The following is a 12,899-nucleotide window of genomic DNA, read 5'->3' on the forward strand; positions in this document are numbered from 1 at the left end:
GAGGCGACATTTTACCTGATGACGTGTCATAAGAAGAAACAGGAGTCGACATATAATAGATAGGGAATCAAGTAATAGAATCAGAAATTAAAAGAGCTTTGGACGACTTAAGATCAAATATGACAAAAGGAACAGATAATATTCCATTGGGATTTTTAAAGTTATTGGGAAAGTGGAAACAAAACGAGTATTCACGTTGGTATGTAAATGTATGAGATTAGCGATGTACCGTCAGGCTTTCGGAAAAACATCGTTCACACAATTCCGAAGATTGCTAGGGCAGACAAGTGCGAAAATTATTGTATAGTTAGCTTAAGAGCTCATGCATCCAAGTCGCTGGCAAGAATAATGGATATAAGAATGAAAGAAAACATTGAGAATAAGTTGTATGGCGCTCAGTTCGGCTTTAGGAAAGTCAAAGGCACCATAGAGGTAGTTCTGATCTTGTGACTGATAATGGAAGCAAGACTAAAGAAAAATCAAGACACGTTCATAGAATTTGTCCACCTTAAAAATGTCTGACAATATCAAATCGTGCAAAAAGTTCGAAATTCTGAGAGAAATGGGAGTAAGTTATAGGGAAAGGCTGGTAATAGACATTATCTACAAGAGTCAAGAGAGAACAGTGAGACTGGAAGACCAAGAACGAAGTACTCGGATTAAAAGGTGTGTAAGACAGGGATGTAGTCTTTCTCCCCTTTGTCCCCTCTCTACACCAGTGGCGGCTGCTGTGTAAGAGCACAAGAGCACATGAACACCCTACATTTCAACACCTTGCAAGTTTATTGGTTATTTTTCTTTGGGTATTGTTAAAAGTAATATAGACGGTGTAACCTGAAAGATACGACGCTTGAATCTACTGCGCTGCAGCTCCTCTAGACTCCTCGCGAGCACACCTTCAGTTGTGCACGTCTTAAGGAGCTTTTACGCATGCGCAACTCAAGTGACGTAATTGCCTTATATGCCAAATAAATACGGATTTGATCAACAACGTGCACGGTTCACGATGTGCACAGCTAGCCCTTTCCAATCAACTAGAAATTTACGTCAGCTCATTACTTTAGACTTTTATTCCTGTTCGCTCGGCATAAATCCCCTGCTAGATGATAGCACATTCCTCAGATACGCTAATCCACTCACTATGTAGCAAAATTAGATCGTACGTCAGTATATATTAAATTCGTACTGACAGAAAACCTATTTCTGGGGGTTTCTGAATGAGTTACAGAATATTAAGTTATGAATTTTATAGTAAAGTAGTCCATTTGAGGCGCTGAGAATCACAAGGGCCTAAAGTACATAACCGTCGATTGTGAGATAGTAGCATTTATTCACGTTCCTTAAATCTATTGATCTTACAGTGAGTTAGGTTTATTTGCGCTGTAGGCCCACGTCATATATATGAAAATTCACCAAAAGTTATATCACTGATTTCTCTGATACTCACTTAAATATGGGGTGGACGGCGGTGTACTTTAGGCCCTTATGGAACTCAGCGCCTTGTTTGTATTCCAGTCAAGTGACCATTTTAATCATGTTCACAAATGACAGCGTGTGTTTGGAATTGTTGTTTACTGTACGGGAATCGGATTTAGGGTGCAGTGTAAGATGAACTATGTTGAAACTGTTTTAAATGCTAACAGAAAAGTAAAGCAGCGTGGCTGCTCGCGAGTAGCTCAATCGATGGAGCACTTTCCTGCGAAAGGCAAAGGTCCCGAGTTCGAGTCTCGATCTGGGACAAAGCTTTAATCTGCCAGGAAGTTTGGTATCAGCGCACAATCCGCTGCAGATTGAAAACCTTATTCTGGGAAGATAAAAGTAAATTAGCAGAAAAGTTAGCAGGAAAGGGACTAGGCCCTCAGAGAACAGATCCTTTCACTGAGAGAGTGACCAAATCAAATAAGCGTGATTACAAGTGAACATTTTACAGTGTACAGTGAGCACAAATTGTTATGTGGGTGCAGCGTAAGAATATCTGAGTTTCAGTCCGGAAGTAAATTCGTGAACTAATACATCTGTTAGGGACCTTGTACATTTGTCCTAAAGAATGGAAAAGCACGAAAACTCCCACTTACATAAAAATGCGAAACGAAGAGATGCGAAAGATTACACATTATTCGTTATTGCCCTAAACTGTATTTAATTATGTACAAAATAACAAAATTCTACACAGACAATTCTTTCTTTTGTCAAATAAGTTATGCCTCTTATTATTATTATTATTATTATTATTAGTATTATTATTACTGTTTTTATTATTATTGGCAGAGGCTGTAGTTGTATAAACTTGTTGAGAAGTATAGCTGTTACACAGCAGATGTTATTAATTTCACACTACCAAATTTATCTGAATGTAGAAATTTGTAAACACCCAGAATGTATACTGACTAGCCCCTATTGTTCTACACATCGAAGGAGCTACGACGTATATTAAGTAAAGGTTGAAATATTGGATTAAAATTCAATGATAAGATTCGCTAAAGACATTGCTGACCTCACTGGAACTGAAGAAGAGTCACAGGATCTGTTGTATGGAATGAACAGTTCAATGCGTACAGAATATCGATTAGAATAAATCGAAGAAAGACGAAAGTAATGAGAAGTAGAGAAATGAGAACAGCGAGAAACTTAACGTTGTAATTAGTGATGACGAAATAGCTGAAGATAAGGAATTCTGCTGTCTATGCAGCAAAATAATCCATGACGGATGGAGCAAGGAGGACATAAAAAGCAGATTAACAGTGGCAAGACGGGTATTCCTGGCCAAGAGAAGTCTTCTAGCATCAAACATAGGCCTTAATTTGAGGAAGAAGATTCTGAGAACAGAAGAGAATCGAAGCATTTGAGATGCGATGTTACAGACAAGGAATGAGGGGGTTCTCCCAAGAATTAGCGAGGAGACGAGTATATGGAAAACGCTCACAAGGAGAAGGAACAGGATGGTAGGACATCTGTGAACATATCAGGAAATAACTTCCATTCTACTAGAGGAAGCTTCAGAAGGTAACAACATCTCTAGAGGAAGGCAGAGATTATTATACACCCAACATATAATTGATGACGTAGGTTGCAAGTGCTACTCTGAGACGAATAGGTGGGCAAAGGATAGGAATTCGTGGCGTGCCGCATCAAACCAGCCACTCCAGTCATAAATAAGATCTGACGATACGCCTTCCACGGCCTTTCCTCGAGCTGCTGTTCACGGTCTCCGACGCTGGCTCCCAAGAGTCGCTGCTTCCTTGCCTCACACCGTCAACAGCTACATCTACAGACACACTCCGCAAGCCACCATATGTTGCGTGACAAAGGGTATCCCGTAAAGCTAATAGTCATTTCCTTTCCTGTTCCATTCGCAATAAGAGGGAGGGAAAAACAACTGTCCACATGTCTCCGTGCGAGCAGTAATCTCTCATTTTCTTGGTCATTACGCAAAAATGTACGTTGGCGTCAGTGGAATCGTTCTGTAGCCAACCTCAAATGCCGGTTTCTAAATTTTCTCAATAGTGGTACTCGAAAAGAACGTCACATTCACTCCAGTGATTCACGATAGAGTTCCTCAAACACCTTCGCAATACCTACTGGTAACAAAGCTAGCAGCCCGGCTCTGACTTGCTTCGATATCTTCCTTGAATCCGACTTGGTACGAATCCCAAACACTCGAACAGTTCTCAGTGGGTCACAATACTGTCCTATACGTGGTCTCCTTCACAGATGAACCACATGTTCCTAAAGTTCTCTCAATAAACCAAGGTCGACCATACACTTTACCTACTAAAGTCCTTCACGGTCCTTCCATTTCATATTGCTTTGCAACGTTATACCTAGATACTTAATCGATATGAAAGTGTGAAGCAGCACACCACTAATGCTGCACTCGAGCATTATGGGGTTTGTTTTGTCTACTCATCTGCATGAACGTACATATTTAAAGCTACCTGCCATTCATGATCTAAGTCATCTTGTATCCTCCTACAGCTACTCAATGATGACGCCTTTCCATACACAACAGCATCATCAGCAAACAACCACCTTCTGCTTCTCACCCTACCCGCCAAGTCATTTTTGTGCATAGTAAATAACAGCGGTCCTATCACACTTCCTTGGGACACACCGGACGATACCCTTGTCTCTGATGAACACTCGCTGTCGAGGACAAGATACTGGGTTCTGTTACTTAAGAAGTCTTCGAGCTACTCACATATCTGCGAAATTATTCCATATGCCTTCGTTAACACCCGGCAGTGTGGTACCATGTCAAATGCTTTACGGTAATCTAGGAACATGGAATCCAGCTGTTGCGCTTCATCCATGATTCGTAGGACATCACGTGAGAAAAGGGTAAGCTGAGTTTCGTACGAACAGTGTTTTCTAGAACCGTGCTGATTTGTGTACAGAAGCTTTTCCCTCGGACCTCCCTACCGTTACTTAGGGCTGCTCAGTGACCCGCCTTGGCACTCCACTCAGTTATTTTGCACGTTCATGCACTCTCTTCCACGGCAGGAGTTTATCACTCACTGTCAAGAGGAGTGAGACTTAAAATGTACAGTGGATCAGTAATTCACAGCGCAGCAGATGGAAGCACGACAGAATGCTTGACTTATTACTTCTGTGATGGGCCGAGCCTTATACCTTTAACGTGTTGTCATCAGGGCAATCAACATCTCAGTACACTCACATGAGATGAACGCAACTAGAGTGAAGTCATATAGCATGTGTGTGTTGGCTGATTCTGAATAACCACTGGATCCGCCACAGACGATGCAAATTCGTCTATAAAATTTTCTGAGAATCTATGTCCTGTTGCTGCAGCCTCTTCGCTTCGAAGGTCTAAGGACTGACTCTTGCGATTACCTGAATCCAGAAACAGCACTCACCATTTGTTAAACATTTCAGCATCATAATTACTGAACTTCTCGATATCGTAAGTTCAGGAATCCTCCTACCCATGAGGTGGGAAACTACCGCTAAAAGGCAGAAGGAGCAACAATGATCAACAACGTGAGGGTGCACAAGACAATTAAAACTACTGCATTAAAACACATGATGTATACCGACAGGATATGTGGCCTGTACTTGAAAGAGTGTGATTATGATCTCTCCACTGATAAAAGATTCCGAATTAGTTCTCCATTCAGAAATCCTGTCGGGGGCTGCAAAGGGGGAGGTAACCGTAAGAAGAAGATTAAATAACCAACGGAAGGTAACGTTCTATGAGTCGGAGCATGGGTTGTCAGAAGTTTGAATGTGGTAGGAAAGAAAGAAAGTACGTTGTGTATAGGAAGGTAGATCAGAGAGTGGGCTACTCTTAATAGTTCAGCGATAGGATTAATATCATCATAATAAATAGCGAACCAGCGCTGAAAGCGTCGACGTCACATGCAGAAGATGAAGAGATAGACCAAGTATACCAGGATACTCAACGGGTAGTTCCTTATGTAGAGGGAGATGGAAATCTTGTAGTCATGAGGGGCTGGGACTTGGTTACAGGGGAGGAATAGAAGAAAGTGTTAGAGAGAACTGGAGCTTGGCAGTAAGAGTGAGAGAGGGGAAAGACTAATTCAATTCTGAAACAAATTTATGGCGGTAACAGTGAATACTCTTTTCAAGAATCATAAGAGGAGGACGTATACTTAGAAAATATCTTGAGACACGGGGAGATTCGAGGTGGATTATATCACGGTCAGGCAGCAAGTCCAAAATATTTTTTTCAGTATCAACATTGTGTTGATAGAGAAGCAGCAGTCTTCTTTTTACGTACGGTAACTGTGATAGATCTGTTAACAGCATCAAGATATTCCGAAATCTGATTTTGAGTTGGAAGGCATACCCTTAAGCAGATACAGCCTCGGACCAGGACACTACAATTCCGTTATGATGAAAGAGGTTGAAGTTTGAGATAATTATCTGGAAGAATCAACGTGGTTATAAGTAGAAAACTGAAGTACTGAGAGATGATGATGTGTGTGTAAAGTTCTCTGAGGCATTAGATGCCACAGTACACACATCAGTTGAAAACGACTGGAGATCTCTAAATAGGTCAGTCACAGACAGACAAATGGAGATAGAGGAAAAGAAACCATGAGTAACGGAAGTACTTCAGTTGAAAGTAAAAAAAAAATATGTGGGAGGAGACGGAAATACAGCAGTATAACACTTCGGAAAGAAATTAATAGGAAGTGCAAGAAAACAGTAAGCGAAATGGCTGCAGGAAAAACTTGATGAAATAGGTAAAGAAACAGTAGTTATACGAATAGTCGCCACGTAGAAAAGTCAAAATACCTTTCCGTGAAATTAAAAGCAACGGCGTTAAAATGAAGAGTGTATGGTGGAATTCTGCTGATAAACGTGTAGGGGAGGTAGAACTGGTGGAAGGAATACACTGAAGTTCTCGTCAGCGGGAAAGAACCGTCTTATGACGTGACAGAGGAAAAAAATAGAAGTCAGTTTGGAAGACAAAGAGGATCCTTTGTTCCAGGCAGAGTTCGTCAGAGCTCTGGAAGACTTGGGGGCGAATAAGACAGAACGCACAGTCAACATTCCTTTCGAATTTGTAAAATTATTGGACGAAATGCCAACCAAATGACTTTTCAAGTTCATTTGTAGAAACGATAAGACTGGAGTCATAAAACCCACTGTGGCCGAGTTCTTCTACACGCTTCAGTCCGGAACCACGCGGCCGCTGCGGTCACAGGTTCGAATCCTGCCTCAGGCATGGATGTGTGTGATGTCCTTAGGTTAGTTAGGTTTAAGTAGTTCTAAGTCTAGGAGACTGATGACCTCAGATGTTAATTCCCATAATACTTAGAGCCATCATAAAATCCGCTTTTGGGGTAAATATCATTCCCAATATCCCGAAGATATCAAGTGCAGAAATAGCGCAACCAGCCTGACAGCTAATTCACTGAAGTTGCTTATAGGAAAAATGTACAGAAATTACGAAAAGAAAATTGTGGACATCTTGAGTGACGGTACGTTTGGCTTCAGGAAAAGTAAAGGCACCAGAAAGGCATTTCTGACTTTGCACTTGATAAGGGAGCGACACTTAGGAGGACGTACAGGATTTGTCGACCTAGAAAACCTATCGACCATTTAAAAAAAATGATGCATAGTTTTCTAAATTCCGAGAGATTAGTAAGCTATAGGCAAAAACACTTAATACAGAATATGTATAAAAATCAAGAATGGACAATAAGAGCGGAAGATCAAGAAAAAAATGCTCGGCTAAAAACGGTATTAGCAAAGGATGCAGAGTGTCTACTCCACTGTTCAATTTGTACATTGAAGAAGAAATGATGCAAATATAAGAAGATTCAGGACTGGGATTGCAATTCAGGGTGAAAGGATATAAATGGTAACAAACTCTGCGACAGAAAAAAAAGAAAACTACGCTGCATGGAGGAATCTTCCGAATTGTACAGAAACTGGTAGATGTGACGAAAATATTGTTTCAGTTTCAGAAAAATTTGATTGTAAGAGAAGAGCTTCACAAACTGAGCAAGTCAGTAACTTGCTAGTGCACCTCTGACCCGTATGGAAGCTATTATTCAATTATTCGGCTTAACATTGACTGACAGCGTTGTTGTCCTTCTGAGGAATATCGTGACAGATTTTGTCCAGCTGGAGCGTTAATCATCAAAATCCCGAGCTCGTTGGAGGGCTCCGTCCATAAATGCTAGCCAATGGTTTGGAAAGCACAGAGACAAACAGTGGAAACCCTAGTCATATGTGTGTGTGGATGCATCATATTGCTGAAATGTAAGCCTAGGATGGCTTGCTACGAAATTGACAAAACAAGGTGTACCATGACGCCGACATACTGCTATGGTTCTAGGGTGCCGTGGATGACAACCAAAGTGGACCTGCTATGAAATGAAATGATACCGTAGAGCAGTGGTTCCCAACAGGTGTTCCGCGGACCCACTGGGGTCCGCGAGCTATGCCAGAGGGGTCGGCAAGATGCTATCAGAATAAAAAATATATTAAATATATTTCGTATGATAACAGATATTTTGTTTTGGCCGCTTCCTGCATGAGCAGTTTTAAGCGTAATATTTTTTTCATTAATGAATATGTCAATGTTTTTTGTAAGTACCAAAAATAGAAAACGTATAAGAAGACTCTGAATTTGGCCTTTTTAGGTACTTCATACTGTAATGTGGCAAGGTACCAATCATCCTCGATGAGGGAGTCCTCGAGAAAATTTTGTTGGAAACCTCTAACGCAGAGCATCACTCCTGGCTGTCCTACGTATGATGGGAGACAGTCGTGTTAGTATCCCAGTGCTGTCCTGGATGATCCCAAGTACGTCTTCGGTGGTCATCGGGGGGTCAGTTCGAAGCAGGGCCTTTACTTAAGACGACTCCAGTGTGAGAATATAAACACACAACGTAGCCAAAATACAAACAAAGGGATAAAACATCATTTTAAGAAGAAAAGAAGACGTTTCGAGAATATTTTCGTTGTGAAGTAGCTCTTAAACTATACGTTTTCGTAATACACAAGGTGGACTCCAAGATGCTGTAGCGGCACCACAATTTCAGATAGGGAAGTTAGATTTGGTGCAATATTTCGGAGCGCACAAGTTACAGCCAGGTGTGGGCCGGATTGCAGTAAGTTACGCTGACCACCAGTTCCAAAGTGGAATGGAGGCCACAGGGGCCATCGAACCGCTGAAAAGCGTAAACGTAGCAGTTTGCATGTCGTAAGTTACAGGAAGAAGGGACCGGCAGGCGCAACAGGGGTGTGGGGCGTACGTGACTCAGAGCGAAGCGTTAGCGAAACAGAGGCGCGCAGCTGAGTATAAATAGGTGTTGTTTTCTAACGAGATTAATTCAAATGTGGCAGCTCTCCTGGATGGCGGGGCGTGTCACACTACCAGCGACACACAGCAACAGATGGGGCGACAGCGTCCCAGTCCACGGCGGGTCGTTGGTTCGACCCTCTGAGGCCGACGCTGGGTCCGCAGCCCGCCAGCCACGGCAGGCCACTCTTCGGGTCGCTATCGTGGGCAGTCATCTCGTCTTCCAACATACGCCGGAGATTTACAAGGCGAGGGCCGCAGGTTCGGACGCCGGAACGGGGTTAGTTGTTGCTGCCGCGTTCCCAGCTACGCCAGCTGAGGAAGAAGCAGCAGTGGGGCCGGCCTACGGCTCCCGGCGGAGCAGCGCGGAGTCAACGTGGACGGTGGCAGCTGAGTCAGCTGCTGGCGCAGCCATCATGACGTATTCGGAACACTACAGCTGGCGAACAAGCCCGGCACGACACGGCGTTGAGTTGCACAGGTCGCTGGGACAGTGGCCACAGCGTTGCGGGGCCTGTGACGCGGACCGAGGTGAAGGAAGCTCTGTAGTGGAAATGAATAAATCATTTGGAAAGTTCTTGCCGAGTTTTAATACGGCAACTGCTGGCACCCACCTACTACATTTGGTGTCAGAATAGCTGACATTGTCTGTCCAGTACGAAGTTCGAGCGCACCATCTGCAGTACAAAAAATTGGTTCAAATGGCTCTGAGCACTATGGGACTCAACTTCGTAGGTCATCAGTCCCCTAGAACTTAGAACTACTTAAAGCTAACTAACCTAAGGACATCACACACATCCATGCCCGAGGCAGGATTCGAACCTGCGACCGTAGCGGTCTCGCGGTTCCGGACTGCAGCGCCTAGAACCGCATGGCCACTCCGGCCGGCCATCTGCAGTACAGTCACAAGATGTGGTGAGTGCTGTCAAAATTGTTCTTTTGAGTATTTGACGTTTTCTTTCTTTTTTGTTTTATGAGTATGGCTCCTGGTAAGCCATATTTTAGATGTTTTGCGTGAGCATATTATTTATTTTGTCACAATAAGTGTTAGTGTATTTGGGACAGTAAGATGTTGTTTTTCGGGGCATTTATTTACTTTGTATTAGTTTATGGTGTTACTATGATGATACAGAGTTGTAGGAAGTCAGATTATTCTTGTACTTAGTCCCGATACAAAACGACTAACTGAGAACGAAAATAACACAATGGCAGAGTCAAGGACTCAAGGTGTGTCGGAACCAGAGGCGGTACGAATTTTAATGGAAAAGTTAGCACAATTGATAGAGGACAATAAGCAGCTGAGAAGTGAATTAACAAAAAAATGGTTCAAATGGCTCAGAGCACTATGGGACTTAACATCTGTGGTCATCAGTCCCCTAGAACTTAGAACTACATAAACCTAACTACCGTAAGGACATCACACACATCCATGCCCGAGGCAGGATTCGAACCTGCGACCGTAGCAGTCGCGCAGTTCCGGACTGCGCGCCTAGAACCGCTAGACCACCGCGGCCGGCAGTGAATTAACATCTAGAAGTGAGCGGGAAACCGCATCTCATCAGTCTTTGTTGCCAAGGGAGCAGGAGATTGATCCAGCCGCCATGAGTTTGCGGACAGCATAAGGGAAATTAATGAGTTCACTTACGAGTTGCGTTAGAGCGATGAAGCGAATAGCGTTCTGTTGCAGAGGTCGAGCAAAGGGCACTTGAAGTACTTTTGAGAGGGTTACCGGCGCATTTGTCACGGAAAGTGCGTGAAGGAATTCGGAAAGATTTGTATTCGGCCATTCCGCTGGCAATTCAATGCGAGGAAATAGACGTGGCAACAGGAGTATGCGAGAGGCAAACAGTATTTGCAGCGGGTATGAAATGTTATAAATGTGTTCGTATGGGACATGTTCAGAGGCAATGTGCCCAGTCACCAAGGAATAGAGGAAGGGGTGGAAATCAACAGCGTGGAGGATGTAGAAATGGAGATAGGAGAGATGGACAAGCGTTAAACGACAGAGGGGGCCCAAGACCCACCTAAAGGAGCTCCAGTTTAATTTCAATGGTTCAAAATGGCTCTGAGCACTATGGGACTTAACATCTATGGTCATCAGTCCCCTAGAACTTAGAACTACTTAAACCTAACCCAAGGACATCACACAACACCCAGTCATCACGAGGCAGAGAAAATCCCTGACCCCGCCGGATATCGAACCCGGGAACCCGGGCGTGGGAAGCGAGAACGCTACCGCACGACCACGAGCTGCGGACTTAATTTCAATGCTATGAATACGTATGCAGAGGTGGAATGTTCAGTGGTAGGATCCATAGGAACTAAAAAGTTTAAGATTTTGTTGGACACAGGGGCGTAAGTGTCAGTGGCTACTAAGAATATAATGGGACGAAGGAAGTTAGACCCACCACGTTACAGGTTGAGTGGAGTGGAGGATAAGGAGGTCAACCTTTGGGGTCGGTGACAGTTGACTTTCGCATGCATGGAGGTGGTACCATGGGTGAGCGGGGGCTACGACATGATCCTAGGAGTAGATTTCTTGCATCAAAATCATGCCAAAATTGACTTTGGACAAAGAACTGTGGAACTTGGTGGAATGTTATTTCCGGTAGGGGAAACTGCTATCAATGCAGAGCCGTTGCGAGGACGTTTAACGTAATGAACAAACCAATTGAACCGCGTACATTAGCATTAAGGCTTAATTCGCATGAATGTGAGTCTAGTGGCACCGGGAAGTCGCTTTCGGTAAGTGTCGAGTCGAATCTACCTGTGGGTACAGTATGTGTTATTGAACCATTGGAGGATAATGAAGATTTGGATTCATTGGGTTGTTTTGTGAAACGTAGTGTTTGTACGCGTACAAGAGGGGAGCAACGGACGAGTAGTTCCCGTGAACGTGGATAATTTTAGCGCTGTAGACGAAAATTTGAGGAAAGGAGTTTTTGTAGCAAATTTGGATGTGCCAGATGATGAAGACTGGTGTTCGAGAGGTAGGCGAAGCGATCAGCCACTAACTGCCGATAGAACTGCATTGCGTGACAAAACTAAGCATTTGAAAGGAGAAGAAAGGGAGCAGATGGAAGAATTATTGTGGGAATTTAAGGATTTGTCTTTTCCACAAGGGCAGTTACCAGCAACTCCATTATTTCAACATATGATACCAACAGGGAATGATGCACCGGTTTATCGTAAACCATACAGAATTCCGAGGTATTTGCTGCCGATTGTGGAGGATTTCATTGATCAGCAGCTTGCGGACGGTATTATAGAGCACAGTAATACTTTCTGGGAAGTAGGCATTGTCGTTGTGCCTAAAAAATCTGCGGGTGGAACTAAGAAATACACGTTCTGTTGTGACTACCGATATCTCAATATTAAGACAGTAACGGACGCATACCCCATTCGTTTCAGGCAAATGCCGGGATGGTTCCTTTGAAAGGGCACGGCCGATTTCCTTCCCAATCCTTCCCTAACCCGAGCTTGCGCTCCGTCTCTAATGACCTCGTTGTCGACGGGACGTTAAACACTAACTACCACCCCCCCCCCCCCCATACCCCATTCCAAACATATCGGTGACTTTGGATCACTTACGACAGAGCCAGTACTTTTCTACAATGGATTTGACAAGTGGTTATCATCTGTTAGAGGTGGCTCCAGAGGATCGTCCAAAAACTGCTTTCTCTACTCCTGGAGGCCATTTCCAGTACAGTAGAATGCCATTTGGTTTGATTAACGCTTCGGAAACGTTTCAAAGGTTGCTAGACAGTGTCTTGAGGGGTTTGAAACCACGGCAATGTCTTGTCTATTTGAATGACATTATAGTATACATTTCAAGTAGTATGGAGCAACATAGACAGCGGTTAAGGGAAGTCATTATGAGGTTAAGTGCAGCTCGTTGGACGTTGAGTCTGGAGAAGTGTCATTCCCCGTTAGAAGAAGTAAAATATTTGGGTCATATTATCAGTAAGGACGGAGTGCGAACAAATCCGAGGTTGGTACAGGCTGTAAGAGATTTTAGGGAACAGAAAACAGTTAAGGAAGTGCAGTCACTCATCGAAATTTGTAATTTCTATTGAAAGTTCGTGAAGGGTTTTGCAGA

The sequence above is a fragment of the Schistocerca cancellata genome, chromosome 5, assembly GCF_023864275.1.
Source record: "Schistocerca cancellata isolate TAMUIC-IGC-003103 chromosome 5, iqSchCanc2.1, whole genome shotgun sequence".
In the NCBI taxonomy this organism is placed as follows: Eukaryota; Metazoa; Arthropoda; class Insecta; order Orthoptera; family Acrididae; genus Schistocerca; species Schistocerca cancellata.